Here is a 19,146-nt window from a genome sequence, read left to right as displayed (position 1 = left end):
GAGAAAACAGGATGACTTTCTATTTTCCTTCACTGTGCTCTAAAAAATAAAGAGGGTGTTACAATCAAGCCAACGCAGGAGGGCAGCTCAACAGCACACCAGTATGCTGCCAAGATGAAGACCAAAATGGCTGCCTCTGAAGGAAGGGCTGTAAGATGTGAAGTATGCTTCCCTCTTCAGAGGTCCACAGCATCAATATCAGAAGCCATAGTTTATTAATACTAAGCCCTCTTTAAGAATGAGTTGTAGATGATGTGAACTAGCACTGCAAATGCTTCTTTGTGGGATTGACATGCCATGGTCAGGATAACTTTTTACTGCTGGTTTTGTTTTGTATTTTTTGACATGCAAAATAATTTAGAAGCAGGAAGAGAGGTTTCTGGATTGGTTACTAAAAACCCTGATGAAGCCAAAGTTTTTAACTGCTTATCCTAGAGCCCAGGACAGGTACAGAGACTTTTTTCCTCAGAGCATCTATATTTGTGATCACTATGAGGATTTAGAGATAATTTATTCAGTGTTCTTAAATGAACATTTCTTACAATGGCTATTAGAAATGATTATAATTTAGTACAAAAGGTTATGTGCTACTTCTATGCTACATATTATTTCAAGCATTACCTATAAGTATTTTTAAGGATACATATTTATAATATTGCATATGGTATACATCATTCTTATTAGATTTTTACAGACCTTTGGCATATGTGGGGGAAGCAGTGTGCATGTAGAAGGCATGGTGGGCCATTTATATGAACATGATAAGAGCTTGCACATGATTTGCTCTGCTTGTTACTGTTAATGTGGTCAGGATTTAAAACATAACTTGTGTAACTTGTGGATGACGCATGCTATACTCTAACTCCCCATACTTTTTTGAACACGTAAATTGTTAGGTATTCATTTTTCTAGGAAGTGATTGTCCATAGTGCTGGTTTCTAATGACTTGTTCTCTTAGTACAGCAACATTTAATTCTTTGCAGGTGATATAGAGAAACAGATGGAATCACCAGAGGGCTGAGAGGGTAGTTGCAAAAACAAATTGAAAGTGCAGGTGACATTTTATAAATTGTAATCACCATGTTCAGATAAAGAATAGTACCAACTTGTAGCCTATTTCAATCAGTGTTTCCACTGACATCACTGAGCACCATGGACAGTTACACTGTCATAGTGGACCTCCAACAAACTGAAAAAACAGAAAGAGAAAGAGAGAGATGCTCTCATGTCACTGCTGCATGACCAGTACTCCTCAAAAAGCACAATGCTGCCTCTATATACATTCAACTTGGAGCACCCTGCTTATTGCAGTGATAGCAGGAGCTAGCTTTTTGATAGCATGTGACTCAGGAATGGAGCTGGTAGAGATGTGGTCTGCAACCGAGAGATCAATGCTGGACCCTGCTCGTTAAGATAATGAGCTTCAACATGTCAACAAATAGGACAGAACAAAACATTATCTTTATGCTATGGTCAACACAGCACTATTTTCAAATATAACAGTGTACTGTTTTTATTTTAGTTCTGCACAAAGAGCATACAGCATGTTTGTGTATATACGTGTACACGTGTGTGTTCAACTGTGTTATACACAATGCTGCAGTGGCCTGCTCTGCTTCAGCTTGCTCTTTACTGTGCTACACTTGACAGAGAGCTTTTCATGCTGCCTCTTGAGAATGTCTATTTGGCTCTGCAGGTCCTCGCATGCATCCTTCACCTTCTCAAAATCCTGGAGCAGCTTCTTGTTTCTCAGCAGGCTGCAGCGCTGGTACAGGCGCAGATTGTCTGCACGCAGCTTGTCTTTAGTTATCATTACCCCTGCCAGAGCTTTCCGCTTGTTGCCGATCATTGCCTTTATCTTGGCCAGATTGGCTAGTTTGGCCTGGATCTCCAGCTCCACAAAGTTGATCGTTTCTTTGAGATGTGACTGGAACTGAGAGTGGAGGTACACAATACTGAGATTATTTTCTATGCCTTCAAGACTCTACTGTACAATACATCTTCCCATCCTACTCCGTGGCAATAAATTTACTGCATTTTCAGTTTTAAATGGGGGCTCGAAATTTCCAAGTTTTGTGGTGGGATTTATGGGATGGGTCTTGTTATGTTTTCAAGTCTACTTGACAGTTCCATGGCTATCTGCTGGTCTGCTCTTATACCATAGAATACCATAGAAACATTGTTGCTGAGCATTTCACTGGTTCAGACCCCAGACTGGGCGGAGCTGCTGGTGAGGATGATGGGAGATTACGGGATTTCACATCCCCAGTGCCAGAGTCCTGGCCAAGAAACAAGGAGCTTCTGGAAGGTTCCGCCATCAGTTTCTTGGCCCCATTAATCTGGAACCCTGGGAATCCCACCTGCTAGTCAGGCATAATCAGAGGGGAATTATATTCAAAGTGGAAAAAAATAGCCATTGATCTGGTTTTAGTAGTTTATGAATATTTCAGGATTATTAGGCTATTAGATTAAGCAAATATTATAGTCATAATAAGGGAATATTATTATTATATTTAATTATTACATCAGAAAACCCTGTGCTTTGACCTCCCTTATCTTCAGTGGGAATAACAATCTTTACATTACCAACAGGACCACACTCAATAAAACCAAGCCTCTGATGATTGTGTGCGTGCTCATGTGCGTGCGTGTGTTTGTGCACGTGCACATGCACCGCCAGTATTGTATAGCATAGTAAGTCCACTTAAACACTGCATAAGGCATTTACGAGGTCAGTAAATGCGTTTATTATTCAAAACAGTGAGTATCACTATATTTTGATTGTCTTAATACTGAAGTATATAGTTCAAACTATATACTTCAGTATTAAGAAGCCTTCACAAATACTTGATGAAGTTGTCGATGCCTTGTCTGTCATCTTTGGACTGAAGAATCTACATGTCATCAGCAGACAGCTTGATAAGTCAGAGACTACACATTACTGTGGTGACCCGCTTCAGGTAATCGGTGTAATGGAATTAAACGGGAATGACAGACGGAGAAGTTCGCACGGTAAACACACACGACTGCAGCCCTGAGAAGCGGCAGCTTTGGAGACTACATTTTCATTCATCTTAGGGCCAAGTCACTTTATCCCATTTTTTAAGTAAGTGAGAAGTCAACAAAGCTTGGTCTTGTTCCTCCATGGACTGTCATGCTACTAAATTCATTAAGAACATAAATATATAAAATAGACCACTACTTTACCTTCCTGACAGTTCTTGAGATCCTCCCCATTAGGCGATGTATCCAGTGTGTCTGCCTGGTCTTAGCTTCAGCCACATCAGATATGGTGGTACTTACTTTCGTCGGCTTTGCAGATCCGGGGCCGTCTGTGGAGGGACAGTAGAGGAACTGGGCCACATCTTTCCTCTGAATAACATTAACAAATGATAAAGCTCCTCCAAGCACCAGACCACCACTGATGAATGCCTGGGTCACATTCACATTTTTCCTGGTCTTAATTCTTCTGAGGAGCTCATCATACACAGCCTCGATGACTGACCTGTGGACCTCCTCAGGGAGGTCCATCCTATCCTCCATACGCACTCCAGTTTCACTGAACAAAAGTCCATGCACACATTCAGCTGCAGAGGTAAAATGGCCACTCCATGGTTGTGTCACCTGTGACCCAGCAACACCTGTACAGAATTCCTTTTGTACCTTCAGGAAAACTGTACGAAGACAGTGGTGTACTGCACAAAGTGAGACAGTAGGAACCCCAAAGCGTGTTGTGCTCATTTGGGGTTCTGAGCCATATGAGGTTCTTTCATTGGTGGAAGCCGTTGATTATTTTACATCAATCGTCTGTAACTCAGCATTACAAACACCAGTGTAAACAGAATAGTTCCAAGTCAAAAGGCTGAAAAATTGACTGCCGAAAATCGGCGGGGCTACATAATGAAAATACAGTGTCAATACAGGAGGCTAAACTAACTAGCCACATGTTTCGCCTAATGTTAGCTAGCTAGCTAATATTAGATATAAAATGCCTAAACCCTACCGTTAGTTAACAAGCCAGTTAGCATATAATATATATATATATATATATATATATATATATATATATATATATATATATATATATATATATATATATATATATGTCCTATATCTACTATATAAATATACAGGATGACAGGCAAAAGTGAGGAATGTTCTAAGGCTCTACGTAGAAAGGAAAGAAGCAGGTTAGTAAAGATTAGATGCAGTCAGCATGACCCAGCCATGAGGTGCTCGCGTACGTAGAGAGAGATGGGGAGAGCAAAAGAGAAAGGGAGGGGTAAAGTATACAAGAAGAGGGAGCAGATGACCTCGAGTGAGGAGCTCTCCGTCAAGCAGTTACATTATGGCTGATAAGCAGAGACGTTGCGTTGGGGTCTACCAAAAATTATTTCAAATGGAGACAATTTGGTGGTGGCACTGGGCGTCATTCTGATCTCACACAACACTGCTGGCAGTAGATCTATCCACTTCTTTCCTGTTTCCATCATGACCTTTGTTAACCTTTCTTTCAAGGTATGATTCATTCTCTCAACAATGCCAGATGACTGAGGATGATAAGAGATGTGAAACTTCCAGTCAATAGCTAGGTAGGTGCATAGTTTCTGAATTACCTTAGAAATAAAACAGGGTCCCTGATCCGAATCTATTACCCGAGGCACACCGTACCTCGGTATTATCTCCATGGCCAGGATTTTAACTACAGTGCAGGTGTCTTCCTTAGAACAAGGAAATGCCTCAGTCCACGTGGAAAACCTGTTTACAATCACTAGCAAGTACTGGCAAAATAGATTTAGGAAGGGTGATACGGCCATCCGGGTCACGGATTAGACCATTTTTATCAGGACTACAGCCCTAATCAACCCAGTGAGAGCAGTCCTGTTGTGTACCCTGAGTTTGTAAGAAACACAGATCGATATCATTCGGCACCAAGCAATGAGAAAACATGGAGACAGCTTCACACGTCAAGGACATAGCGTATGTGCATGAAGGGGCATTAACATGAATCATCTACAAAAATGTGATAGCCACCTATTTTTAATATCAGTCATGCTAGGAGGCATAACTCTACACAGTTTCTCACCCAGTATCATGAATGGAGTAGAAATATTCACGGGGTGGCTGGAGCCGTGCGCCGAAGTCTCACCCTGCTGTAGAGAGGCGAGGTTAGTATAGAGGGCAGGTGCGGCTTGCCATCCGCTCCTCCTCCAGAAGTCCCCCTCTCAGCTTCCTGATTCAGCTCAGACGTGTGTGTGGCCTTCGACACAGAAACATCTGCCTGAGCAGCAACCTCTCTTATCAGTGCATGCTTCACAAGTGGAGGAGGGGATCCTTTCAGCTGTGTGGCAGCAAAAATGACTATTTCAGACCCAGGAGTCTTATTGGGTTTTACACCATGCGGCTTGTCCCACACTGGCTTGGCCTTACTCCAGGTCTGCCAAGAATTCTTCATATATTAAAAATCCCAGCTAGGCTCCACATATCCCTCATAAATAAACATAGCACTAAGCACTATAAACTCCCTTTCAAACGAGCCTGTACATGGATAGTGTCTAAACCCAGCACATTCAGTCCAACCAGCCAGACTATCAATGTACAGATCACAATGTGAGCCCAAACCACACCGAAACATCCAATCCTTTGGGGTTTCCGCCTTTTTGGGTTTTACATAACTAACACCGGAACCCATGGGTCACCCAACAAAATGACAACGAGTACACAACTATACAAAGAGCTCTCAAATAGGTACAGAGCAGGGAGGGTTCACCAATAAACAGTAAATTGTGTTTCAATAAGTCTCAGGCAGGATAACAAATCTTTACACAGTGTACACAGAATTCAACTCTTGCCAATAGACGAGATTTCTTCCACCTTTTCAACAGGCAGGATAACAAATACAAAATTCAACATTCGGCTCGTACCAATGGACGAGATTTCATCGACCTTATTTGAGACAAAAACGCACCTAAATTAAATTTAAACTAAATTTAAGCACAGAGATATTGAGCAGGAAGAAGACACATTAAATGCTAGGGTGTCACTTATCTGCACAGTATCCCACTTCTGACCCAGACTGTTAGAAACTGGTTCAAAGTGACCAGTCCTTCAGGTCTGATCTCTTCCAAGTTACCCTATGCCCTCTGTCCTCTGCAGCCGGCTCGATCTGGGGAAGTCAAGAGACACTGACGCCAGGGTAGTGAATCAAGAGAGTTCCACTACATTGAGGAAAGCTGAGAATATATATGTGTCCTATATCTACTATTTACATCTACAGGATGACGAGGAAAAGTGAGGAATGTTCTAAGGGTCTACGTAGAAAGGAAAAAGACAAGGTTAGTAAAGATTAGATGTTCTCTGCATGAACGAGCCACAAGCTGCTCGCATGCCAGCTACGAGCCACTCCTGTGTTTAGAGAGAGACAGGGAAAGAGAGATCAGAAAGGGAGGGGTAAAGGAGACAAGAAGAGGGAGTGGATGACCTCGGGTGACCAGCTCGCGGTCAAGCAGTCATGTCATGGCTGATAGGCAGAGAGCTTGTGTTGGGTGCCTGAAGACAGAAAGGCTCCAGTATCTAACAATGATCTAAGTCGCAATTATAGACAAACACAGTCTACCTTGATAGATAAACACACACAAATGCACAGTTGTACTGATCATGTCTGTTATTAAGCGCAGTGAGTAAATGTCCACAGTGTTGGCCAGAAAAGATCAGTGCACATTTAGATTTACTTAATACTCACCATATACCTAATACTCATCATATACCTCTTGCGCACCAGATACTTAAATTCCACCTCCAACTCCCCTAGTCAGATTGAATTTGCTTCATTGTACTTCATTGAACTGTTACTAAAGCAGTGTTAAAGCGGCACTAACGCTATACTAAAGCTATTCTAAAACTATACTATAGTTATACTAAAACAATGCTAAAGCAGTAGTAAATTAGCACTGCAGTAGCATCAGCTTGTCCCATGTTTTCATGAAACGTTTACCTTCTGCTGTGTTTTGTGGTTACTGTGGAAAAAGCATCATTATCACTTGTTTTAATGATGTATTGATTGTTTAGCTCGTGCCTTTGTATTGCTGTACTGGTGGCTGGGAACAGCATGGCACAGGCTGACCTCTGAAATCTCGCCGCTTAATGTTTTTCTGCTCAGCAGGTAAGTTTGTGTGTGCATGTGAATGTGTATATGTGTGTACACGAGTGTGTATGTGCATGTTTGTGTTTGTATAGACAACTCTGTACTCTGCATTGCTATGTTCTCCCTCTGTCTCTCCACAGACACACTGCAGGTGTGAGGAAGGCTATCCTCCTCCTCCTCCTCCTCCTCCTCCTCTTGCTACTTTTTGGTGAGTCTGCATTTCTGAGTCACTACATCTCAAATCATCTCATGTCTGAGCTCCTGTGTGGGGAAAAAAATATACATGCAACACACAAAAAGCACAATGACAGAAACACACATGTACCGATGCAGTGTAAGATAACAGGTGTGCTGGAACAGTTAGTAAACGACGGCAGGTGTATTCGTAACAGATGATTTGATGACTACAGCGTTAGTGACGTGTGTAGCTGACAGGGGCTTTAGTGACAGGTGTGTTATTTTTTACAGGAGCATGGTACTGCTACCCCTTTGTCAGTACTCAAATGTTAGACACTGAATCAAAGATCACAGTTGATCCCACGCAGCTCAACACACCTGTCCAAGCCCCTCTGGATGTGAGTACTCTCATTGGTTGAAGAGTCACTGCAGAACTGACACCACACACGTTTATTGGATGCCTCCTATGTCCTAGAACAAATACTGTTTTATACTACTCACAGGTAATAAATCCACTATTTCAACATTCTTCTCTCTCTTGCTTTCTCTCTCTCTCTCTCTCTCTCTCTCTCTCTGGTGCTGCCTGCAGAATCATGTGCTCAGTGTGAAGTTGTCAGCTATCAGGGACGAGATGATGAAGTGGTCTGAGGACAGAGCGAGAAACATGGAGGCCATGCTGGTGAGAAAACAAGAGAGAGAGAGAGACAGAGAGAGAGAGAGGAAAAGAGTGAGAGAAAGAACATGAGAAAGAGTCAGAGAGGGAGAGAGTTATAATAATTCAGTGGAGCACAAAGGATTATTTTTCAAATGAATGGTGTGGACTATCAGGTGTACAATATAATAAAATCAGTCTACAGTATCATCCAGCAGAATACAGAATACAAAACAAATGAGTAAAGCAAGATATCCTGAAATAAAAAATAATGTATCACTTAGATGACAATACCAGCCAGAGAATTACTTTCAGTACTTGTAAATTACTGTAATGAATTGGCACTTGAACTAAAAATGTAAAAAATGCAAATAAGGGTGTGACAGCACCAATATCAGCTATAATTCTCTGAAATGACTGTGTGTGTATTTGTGTTTTTGTGTGTGCAGACACTTCAAAGAAATATGCAGGCACTGCAAGTTAAAGTGAAGAAGTAAGAGGGCCTTTTCTCTTCCTTTATCTCAGCTCACTCATTAAACCACTTATTGCGCGAATGTTTAGGATTTTTTGCATTTTGTCCCCCCAGTATCAACTCTCAGCACCAGCGTCAGATTTTCCATCTGAGATCCAGCCTCCAGGCAGCTTTGGAACAGCTAAAGGCGTCATCTCCTCCCCACCTTGTCACAGAGCCAGCAAACTTCTCCTCAGGAAAATCCTCATCAGAGGATGGCGACTACCCACAGAGCACACAGTCCAGTGAGTGTGTGTGTGTGTGTGTGTGTGTGTGAGAGAGAGAGAGAGAGAGAGAGAGAGAGAGAGAGAGAGAGAGAGAGAGAGAAAGAAAGAGACAGTTAGACAGAGAATCTAACTTCTCTCAGGTTCTGTTCAGGCTTCAGCTGAGGCAGAGTTTGGGTTCTGAAAAGCGCTCTCTCCTCACCATATTAAACAGACCTTATCATCATCATTATCACCTGTTTGAATGATGTATTGTTTGTTTGTTTGTTTAGCTCGTGCTTTTGCAGTGCTCTACTTGTTGATGGGAACAGCATGGTACAGTCTGACCTCTGGAAGCTCTCTGCTTAATGTTTTTCTGTTCAGCAGGTACATTTGTGTGTGGACATGCATGTGTGTGCATGTGAACGTGTATATGTGCGTGTCTGTACGTGAGTGTATATGAGCATGTTTGTGTATGCAACTCTGCACTCTGCATAGCCATGTTCTCTCTCTGTGGAGAGACATCCCCACGGTGCTCAACCCATGAAGCACACACTCTCTCACCAACACACACACACTCACTCACAGAGGTGATGATGGTGATTGTTTGGGGTTTTTTGTCACATAAAACAGTCTCACAAAGAGGACTGTATACAGGTGTATGCAGGCACAATAAAGGAAGACAACAGTCTTACCCATTTCACTAAAAACAGTGGATACACTGTCAGACTTAAAATACACTACAGATAACAGTTTTAATAAAGGTTTAATGGAGGACAAACCTGGAGAGACCTGTAGCTCATCTTAGTGCAGGTTGTGTTGGCTACTCAATTGGTTGGATTTGATTGGGACTAATGATTAAAATTATTTAAATCATGATTTAAATGAACTGAAAAGCTACTAAAAGTCTTTACATTTTTTATATATCAGCTGTTCTTAGTGACACATACTCAGAAGATGATTGGAAAAAAATATCTGGCATATTAATACAAGCACAAATACTGGCTTTAACTGTTTATCAACAGTTTTCACTCATCAAAACATTTTGTCATCTGACATTTTGGAAATGTATGAAGAGGTTTCTTTGAGAGGTAATTTAATTTATTGAAAAAGTGTAGGACATTAGTAAAGAAAATCACATTCACAAATCCAAAGAAATAACATGGACTGGGATTGGTGGGGGACAGTTAGGTGTGTTAGATCAGGGTCAGAGTGAATGACAGTGTTAGGTGGACAACTTGTATCTAGGAGTCGTGTGGCCTGGGGCACTCGTGTCAGGGAGAAGTGTGGCGTGGGGTACTGATATCAGGGAGTCGTGTGGCGTGGGGCACTAGTGTCGGAGACATGTGGCGTGGGGTACTGATATCAGGGATTTGTGTGGCATAGGGTACTGATATCAGGCAGTCGTGTGGCGTGGGGTACTGATATCAGGCAGTCATGTGGTGTGGGGTACTGATATCAGGCAGTCGTGTGGTGTGGGGTACTGATATCAGGGATTTGTGTGGCGTGGGGTACTGATATCAGGTAGTCGTGTGACATGGGGTACTGATATCAGGTAGTCGTGTGGCGTGGGGTACTGATATCAGGCAGTCGTGTGGCGTGGGGTACTGATATCAGGCAGTCGTGTGGCGTCGGGTACTGATATCAGGCAGTCGTGTGGCGTGGGGTACTGATATCAGGGAGTCATGTGGCGTGGGGTACTGATATCAGGGAGTCGTGTGGCGTGGGGCACTAGTGTCGGCGACATGTGGCGTGGGGTTCTGATATCATGGAGTCGTGTGGCGTGGGGTACTGATATCAGGCAGTCGTGTGGCGTGGGGTACTGATATCAGGCAGTCGTGTGGCGTGGGTTACTGATATCAGGCAGTCGTGTGGCGTGGGGTACTGATATCAGGGATTTGTGTGGTGTGGGGTACTGATATCAGGCAGTCGTGTGGCATGGGGTACTGATATCAGGCAGTCGTGTGGCGTGGGGTACTGATATCAGGCAGTCGTGTGGCGTGGGGTACTGATATCAGGCAGTCGTGTGGCGTGGGGTACTGATATCAGGCAGTCGTGTGGTGTGGGGTACTGATATCAGGCAGTCGTGTGGCGTGGGGCACTTCAATGTAGGAAAGTGGCTGCTGCAGACATTTTAATGGCTGGATTGGCGCTCTGATGTCGAGCTGTATGTGTGCTGTTGTGACCACAGTGAAGACCCTGTTTCAGTCTCTCTGCTTTAGTGCATCCATGGAGACAGTCACCATCATCCGTCCTTGGCCCTTTTCCTACAACCAATGCCGGGAACCTCTATGTCCTCATGGCTATGGACAGATTCAGGAAGGTTCAACACCTTTAACATTATTTGAATCTTTTGTTACAGGCGTTGTTAATTGTTTACTTACTTCAGATCATTTGAAATGAAATGTATAGATTTTTTGTCTAATGATCATTTTTAAATTGGAAAAAACTGACAATGTTTAATGACCCGTTATGTCATGGGACTGATTGCTGAGTGACTTTAAATGAACTGCAGTGAACTGAAAATGAAATGAAATGCACATTTACCATATATTAGTACAAAAAAGACATTTCCAAAACATCATATAGTCCAGAGAGCATGTATCTGACCACAATGGTCAGGCCTTTAATGGTAGCCCATGGACTAATGGGAGTGATGTATAGCTCCATTATTTTGTTCCTTTAATTAGTAAAAATATATCTTCATATATTTTTACTGTTCATGTGCAAGTGCAGTAGATCAAATCCAGCCTGTGCAAGAGACACATGGTGAGGTCCAAATGCACCAGCTAACTGAAAAATTTATTATATGGAGGTGTGTTATTTTGTAGAGGTCCATTTAGTTTAAAGTATATTGATTGAAAAAAAAAAAGTTTAATCTTTGGTGACTGTAACTTTCAACTGGTGCTGAATTTCACTCTTCGGACATTTATTCGTCCAGTTTGAAAGACTTATTTTTTTCTTTGTGTTTTTCCCTTTATCTCAACACAGATTTGTATAGACATGTTTTACACTGTGGTGATCCTACCCTTTAATGGCAATGCTTTTTATACTGTAGCTAATTCTCTACAATGAAATTTAGGAGTATAGGTCTTACTTTGAGGACACTAGACTAATTTGAAATTTGTCTGTATGTCATTTTCAGCAGGAATAACCTGCTTCTCAGGGAACATCAGCAGAGATGAGACGGCCAGTGGCAGAGGGGAGATTGATGAGACCTGCCCAGCACTACCTCGGGAGGGACCAGAGAGTTCAGGCAAGAAAAAAAAAAGATTATTTGGTTCAAAACAAACCATTCACCAACATGTTTACTGTTGCAGGTTTTTAATGAAAAAATATCAGATCAGTATTGATATTGGGTGACATTAAAACACAGGATGTTGACATTGGATTGGTACAGAAAAACTGGTATCATGCCATCTCTATTATTTACAACTGTCCGATAACAGACTGAAATCGTGAAGAGCTGATAATGTCCGCGGGCATCAGATTCAATGATGAACAGGCTATTGTTAGAAATTCTGCACATGTAATTCACTTAGCTTCACATCTCACACTGCTTATAATTATAATATAACGTATCCACATTCGTAATAATGTGATGAAATCTGCCAACAATAGTGAGACTGAGCATATTAAATAATAAGGCAAACTGATCACTTAGTCCACATATTTCTAAATGAGAAGAAAAGTTCTTACAAACAATATAAAGCACACAATTATATATGGGAAAACAGTTACATTTGTCATTAAGAGAAGCACTACTTTATAGATAGAAAGCACTACGTATTACACAAACGTCATAACTGTCCTAATATTAATAGTTCAACAGTCTTCCTCTGTCTATTATGCACACTGTACACATGTTAAATATCTGCCTTGCTGTTACAATGAAATGACTTCCGGCACCCTGAAAATTCTTTTACACACACGCAGCTGTAACGAGGTGGCCCGAGTACCGAGGGCAGGGAGCAGGATGCACAGACTCAATCGACATGGACGAACATTTATTACATACAACATAACGGCACTCACATATAACATGAACATGAATACGTTTAACAATAACGAGACTAATCTTGACATCCACAGGCTACACCAACAATGATCAACAATACTGTACACACTAACAAGGGTTTAAATACGCAAACAAGATGAGGTACAGGTGTGTGCAGGCATGGCCATAAACATATACTCCCAAGTCACGTGGCGGGCCAAACTGTGACTCGCGGGAGGCAAAAGTTCTGTGACAGCAGCCACACTCATACACACACAAGCATAGTGCAACTCTGTGTTTACGCATCAGTGATTGAATGTGCAAGTGCATGTATATGCAAGTTTAAATTATTATGCACAAATGTAAGTAGTAGGCTATTTATGTGAAAATGTTTCATATGTATGTGCAAGTACAGTTTCCCTGATTTCTCTTTAAACAAGCCCTCATAGTTCAGCAGTAATGAGGCTAGTTAGATTTTGCTCAGAATTAAGTACACTTTGGAATGTTATATGTATCACAGTCTCCGGTGGTGAGCCATACATGGTTAATCAATCCAGGTTGAGGAATCTGTTAGAGTCGCTGCATTAATGACATATCTGTTTGCATTGTCAGTTGTTGCTATGGCAGCAATTAAATTAGGAAATTCAAAGAAAAACAACTCATCTCCACTCTTGGAACTTTAGAACCCCCTCTGTCCCGTGTCATAATGTCACACATGAGTGGAATCCCATGAACACCTTTACAGATCAGTCTGTGGAAAGACACTGAAGAGGACAGATCGAACAATGAGGCGTTTCTGGAGCTGGTGTGCTGGAGGTATCGAGAATGAATATATTGATACAAAGGAGGTGGAATCCAGGAGAGACCTAATAAAGAAAACCAAAAGAGGAAAGCAGAAGTGGAATCTGAAAAAATTGAAGATAGAGTGGAAAAAACGTCCTGCAGTTGGTATGGATATTTGATTATTTTTTCTGCTTTTTGGCCTTGCCTTTCTAAAAGGATTAATTTAAATCTCATGTATAAAATAACAGTAAACTAAATAATCTTTACAATAAGGGACAAAAACTGACTTATTGAAAATGCTTTTATCCTTTGATCAGCGATGACTAAAACTCTCATTTAAAATATGCAACACCACTTAGTGCAGTATTAGCGCATTATTAATCTATTACAAGGTTTTAGGCTCATCAGGCTGTATGTAGTACATACAATATGTGTTCTATATATATCCAGAAGTAATGATACTTGCTCCGGCAGATTTGAAGATGGCCCATGAACGGACTGAAAGGACTGTGGCAGCATGTCTGAGTGAAGTGACTGATGGATATGACCTGTACAGATCAGCCAGGATCAAGCAGAGATACTCTATGGCACCTGCTTCACCAGCCCTGAAAAGGGTCAACAAAGACACCAAACCAGGTGTGGATACAAAGCAGTCAGTCATCTTCCCTCTAGGGCCAAGAGAACATGAGTGGCTTGTGAAGTGTGCTGCAGGACAGCAGGATCAAATCTGCCAACTTCTGCTCCAGGACATCAAGCTGGCAGAGAAGAGAAACTTCATTTCTGGCTTCACAGTACTTCATTGGGCTACTAAACAAGGAAACAGTGAAATGGTGCGCAAGATCCTTCTTCTTTCACAGCAAGGTGGGCCAGGGGTTGACGTTAACACCAAGAGCTACGACGGCTACACCCCACTACACATCGCTGCTATTCACAGCCACGAATCAGTCCTGAGTGTTCTGGTGCGTGATCATGGTGCCAACTGCAACATACGTGACAACAGTGGCAAAAAGCCCTATCACTACTTACACAAGGACGCCTCACCCAAGGTGAGAGAGATGCTTGGAGACCCTCACGCTGCGGATTACAAGCCCTCAGGCCATGAGCAGCACTTTTCCAATCCATCCAAAGGGTTCAGCACTTTGAGTAAACTATTTCAGTCCAAGTGCAGAAAAATACTCAGATGCGGATCAAGATTCCACTCAGGCTTGAAGCAGCTTGACCAGCCTTGACCAAGATGAGGACAGGATAGACTATACATTAATTTCCAGAATGTTTCCATACAATGAATTTGCCAAATTAAATAGCATATCCTCAAACAAACATTTTCTCTAATTTCTTTCACTCCTGATTTTGAATCTGTGATCAAAACCTTAAGTTTTGAAATAAATCATTTGCACATACATGTTTGAAATATTGCATAGTCATATCTGCCTTGAACCATTGTCTGATTTCCTTGAATATTCTCTAATGTTTTGTCTTTGAGTAATGAAATGTTTTTGAGGTCTTTCATCAGCTGTGTAAGCAAAGTGCTTCTGAATTAGTAGTAGGAGAAGCCAGATAATATATGAAAAATTAGTAGTGTGCTTTATATTGTTTGTAAGAACTCCTTTGTATTTATAAATGTGCTCAGGTGAAATTAGTGTGATAAAAATTTGCTCTTGTGTTCCAGTTGTTTTGTTTCCCTCTTTCTGTTCTATATTCTATATAATGCACTATATCGAATTAATTTATGTTTTGTAAGGTAACTTGAGCTAAATGCCTGACAGTCAAAACCTGAGAGAAAGAAGCTATAAATTTGCATGAACAGATCTGTTGAGCCTTTCCTCCTTATGCCACCCCTGAGATCAGTAGATAAAAACAGATTTTAGCAGAGTCATTTTAAACAGAAGTAACTTCAAGTCTAGAACCTCTCACGAGAAGAATTTTGTACTTAGAATAACATCTTATTTTATATGTTTGTCAGATACCCAGTTTGTTAGTCTGTCTAAACTCGATTCATTTGCTCTTCACCATTCAGTCAACTTAAGGTTATCTTCTTTTGGCATTGGTAGAATTTGGATTAGTACTGTTTGGCCGACAGTAATCACCTGATTATATCACCTGATATAATGACCTAAATAACTGTTGCAGCTAGGATTAGTAAGCACAACATCCAAACAGTGTCACCTGAAGTCCAGGTTTACCATGCTCTGTGTTGTGGCCTTGACAGTATGCATAAGTGAACAGTACCATTAGGTGCACTAAGCCTAGTGGGTTAATTTGGCCTCCTGTTTCTCATGTGACGTTGGAGTGTGAGGTTGCCTGACTGACTCTCTCCGACGGGTCACATCAATCCAAACTTTCACTTTCATTGCACATCTCCCATCATTAGGTGCTGCACCGGGCCACATGAAACCCATCCAGGGGAGTAGGTGCCATGCACAAAGTCATACACACACACACACACAGTCTAAAGTTTATTCGATGTAGCAATTTTGTGTAAGTGCCATTGTCGACCTTAGTTCACATTTCTCTCTATAATAAATGACTGCAGCATGCAATGTGATAGATGAGGTCCAGGGTTACAGGCAGCCCTGCAGGCCCGACAGGGACTCATCACTGGGATCAAACTCAGCTCAATCTCCTGCCCTGTACACACCTCCAGTGGCCAGCCAAGTTTTGATCAACACAAAGCACACACAGCACCCAAGCATAGTATGAGGAAATGTTTGACTGTGAAGGACAACACCTCCTTAATCAGCCCGTAATGTAGCATCAGCAAAACTCTACATCTAAGGGAAGAGAATAAAAGAAAAGAAAAAGAAAAAAGACAAAAGGTTATATACAGCAAACTTGTAGTGTTACCATCTGAACATGATGCACATATAACAAGTTTAAAAGCAGTTTGTGAGAATTTCAAATCACTTCTTCTCATGTCAAGCACCTTTGTGTTTGTTCTTTCCAGCAGGATGGATGTCATGTTTTCTGTTGGAGGCTGTTCACCTGTGACTCCTCTGTAAATCCCGAAAGAATAGGACTTAAGAATAATGTGAGGTCTTTCACTTCTGTCGTGCCAATCTCCTAGGTGTAGGTTCCACTAGGTTTTGCTGTTATTCTTTATATCTATGAAATACTTGTTAGATAGAACTACATATATGCATTAGTTGGGGAAAACAGTACAGTCTTTGGTAAATGTAGCTTTAAAATTGTCATGTAGCTTATGCCAGGCATAAATCAAGCATTCACGTATATGCCAACCATTCATGAAAATATTCAACCATGTTCCTGCATTGACCAATGGAGCCCATGAGATGAAACTGGAAAACACAGCAGGCATCGATCTGCAAATCAATTCTTCTTTATATAAAATAGGATAAAGCATGCGTTTCCATTGGACTTCCATTACATTTCCAAGGAGTCATCGCTACGGAAATGCATTTGTGGTTAATTACGTGCGCTTAATTGAAAACGTAGCAAAAGAAGAGCCTTTCTAAAGAATATACATAAAGCCCAAGAGAGAAAAAACAATTATTTACATCAAAGTTGGAGCTTGATTCACACTCCACACCCACTACGGTTGCCAGGAAGACCCATCGCGCTGCAAATACATAAAGCACATTCATCAAAATGACAACACAACCCGGTGCAAATTCAGAAAACTTACACAACTTCAGAAATGCTGCAAATCCAGTCACAACACAATGGAAGTTTGCCACAACAACAGAATGGCTGTTTGCAGAGGACACGGGGAGGAGATGGACTTCTGAGATCAGTGCCAAGTCTTTTGGAAGTGAAAAGTAAGTTTTTTGGTTACCATGGTTTTATTATGATATACGTGATACAGAACGAAAGACCGACCTATTCATGCATATGCTAGGCTGTAGGCAGCCTTAAAAATGATGATTAAAATCCAAAATACTTACAATTAGATTGTTATTTATTTGAAATCACATTTTGTATGCATGTAGCTATAAACATCACACTTCAGATAAGATAAGAACAAGATAGTTGACCAGCATGAGCAATAACCAAACTGGTCGACCAGTATAATCAGATTTGACCAGTATGACCCTGCTGATTATACTGCTTGAATAGCTTGGTCAAGTTGTTTATGCTGCTGGACCCACTGTCCAGTTGGAAATTATAGCTAAACCATCAAACTTGAACCAAAACATAGCCTTTGCTGGTCTACCAGTTTAATCAGCTGGTTTAACTGCATAAGGTACATCTATTGCCTGGGTGTCCAGCTTTTCAACTATCTTGACCATCATTGACCAGATTAGTTCATCTGACAGCAGCAAATTAGCTGGATTTTGTAGCTAGGGCTGTAGCATGCCTGTTACTGAGGTCCAGTTTACCATAGATATATACAAATCTAACAGTGCAAGCATAATAACAGAAAAGTAATAACCTAATTTAGGTATTTAAATAAAAAATTATAATTCATGAAAGAGAATGTCCCCACAATTTGCACATTCTAAAGACATCACCTGTTCATTGCAGCATGTTTGGTCAGCGTAATCTCAAGAGAGAGATAGTATTTGCTAACCGTCAAAATGATTTATTGCCTGATTTGATTGATTAACTTGACAACGGTGGCCATAAACATCCTCTCAAGCTCCGCCCTCCTCCTGGTCGTTGCAGTGCCCTTCGGTCCTCCTTGGCCCAGGCTAAACAGCCTCAGGCCTCCCCCAAGAAATTTCTGGGGGTGTTCCCATCCGCTTTCGGAGAAGACCCGGACAGCAGTCGCTGTCCTCTCCCCAATGCAGGGTGGGGGTGCCTACAGACCTCCTGCTAGGAAATCCCTTTTTTGCCGCGGAAGCTTGCATCCTGTGTATGTTGGTCATTCTGTAACGTGGTAGCCTAAGTGCCGAAGGGCTTGAAGCAGGATGCACAGACTTCCTCGACATGGACGAATATTTATTCCAACACAACATAAAGGACAAATGTGGCACTCGCGTGAAAACAAACAATGAACATGAGCACACTAAACGCTAATGATTTTTAACATTTAACATGATAATTAAACAAACAGTCAAGCCTCGATACATAGTTACAAACACGCTACACTAACAATGACCAACACACTGCCAGCTTGACATGAGTTTAAATACACAGACAAGACGAGGTACAGGTGTGTGCAGGCGTGGCCACAAACATCCTCCCAAGTCATGAGGTGGGCCAAACCCCGTGACTCGCAGGAGACGAGCGTTCTGTGACACTTCAAAATAGTTTTATTGACTTTAAAAAAAATTATTTAATTGAGAAATAATCAAGTGATTAAAGTGAATAAAAGTTATTATTATTAGTCTTAAATGAGTACGTACCACCCAGTTTTTAATGTTCACTCTGCTCCGCTGCCAGTCATGTACTGATACTCAAACACGCATATGGGTCTCAGTTGTGTGTCTCTCTCTCTCTCACTCACCCATTTACTCACCCATCCCACTCTCTCCCATTGGCTGATTCTCTAAGAAGTCACACCTCCTCACAAGTCCTCCCACTACCATGCAGTAAACACTTTCTGACAAAATTGATATAAGGTGTCCTTCTGCCTAAAATCAAACTCCTCCAAGAGTCAGGACTAGGCCAGAAAGATCAAATTTTGCCACCTTTTTTTCCCTACCCAACCAACCGGTCTGACCAATCCTGTGCAGCGTGCAACTCCTCCCACAAAACCAGACCCTCATACCCGCTCAT

The 19,146-nt window shown here is 41.5% G+C and overlaps 1 long non-coding RNA gene across 1 annotated transcript; it reads right to left on the bottom strand.

Annotated features, from left to right (window-relative positions):
• Positions 1 to 16,093: 16,093 nt before the first annotated feature.
• On the bottom strand, positions 16,094 to 18,795 carry LOC118241412. Its single transcript, XR_004776066.1, has 4 exons — positions 18,774 to 18,795; positions 16,983 to 17,044; positions 16,391 to 16,460; positions 16,094 to 16,238 (listed from the first exon to the last, which is right to left on the bottom strand). It is a non-coding gene; the product is annotated as an uncharacterized LOC118241412 (long non-coding RNA).
• Between the last annotated feature and the right edge of the window lie 351 nt (positions 18,796 to 19,146).

This window comes from Electrophorus electricus, chromosome 5 (assembly GCF_013358815.1).
Source record: "Electrophorus electricus isolate fEleEle1 chromosome 5, fEleEle1.pri, whole genome shotgun sequence".
In the NCBI taxonomy this organism is placed as follows: Eukaryota; Metazoa; Chordata; class Actinopteri; order Gymnotiformes; family Gymnotidae; genus Electrophorus; species Electrophorus electricus.
The sequence above is the reverse complement of the archived record's forward strand: the minus strand, read 5'-3'. Positions and strand labels throughout refer to the sequence as shown.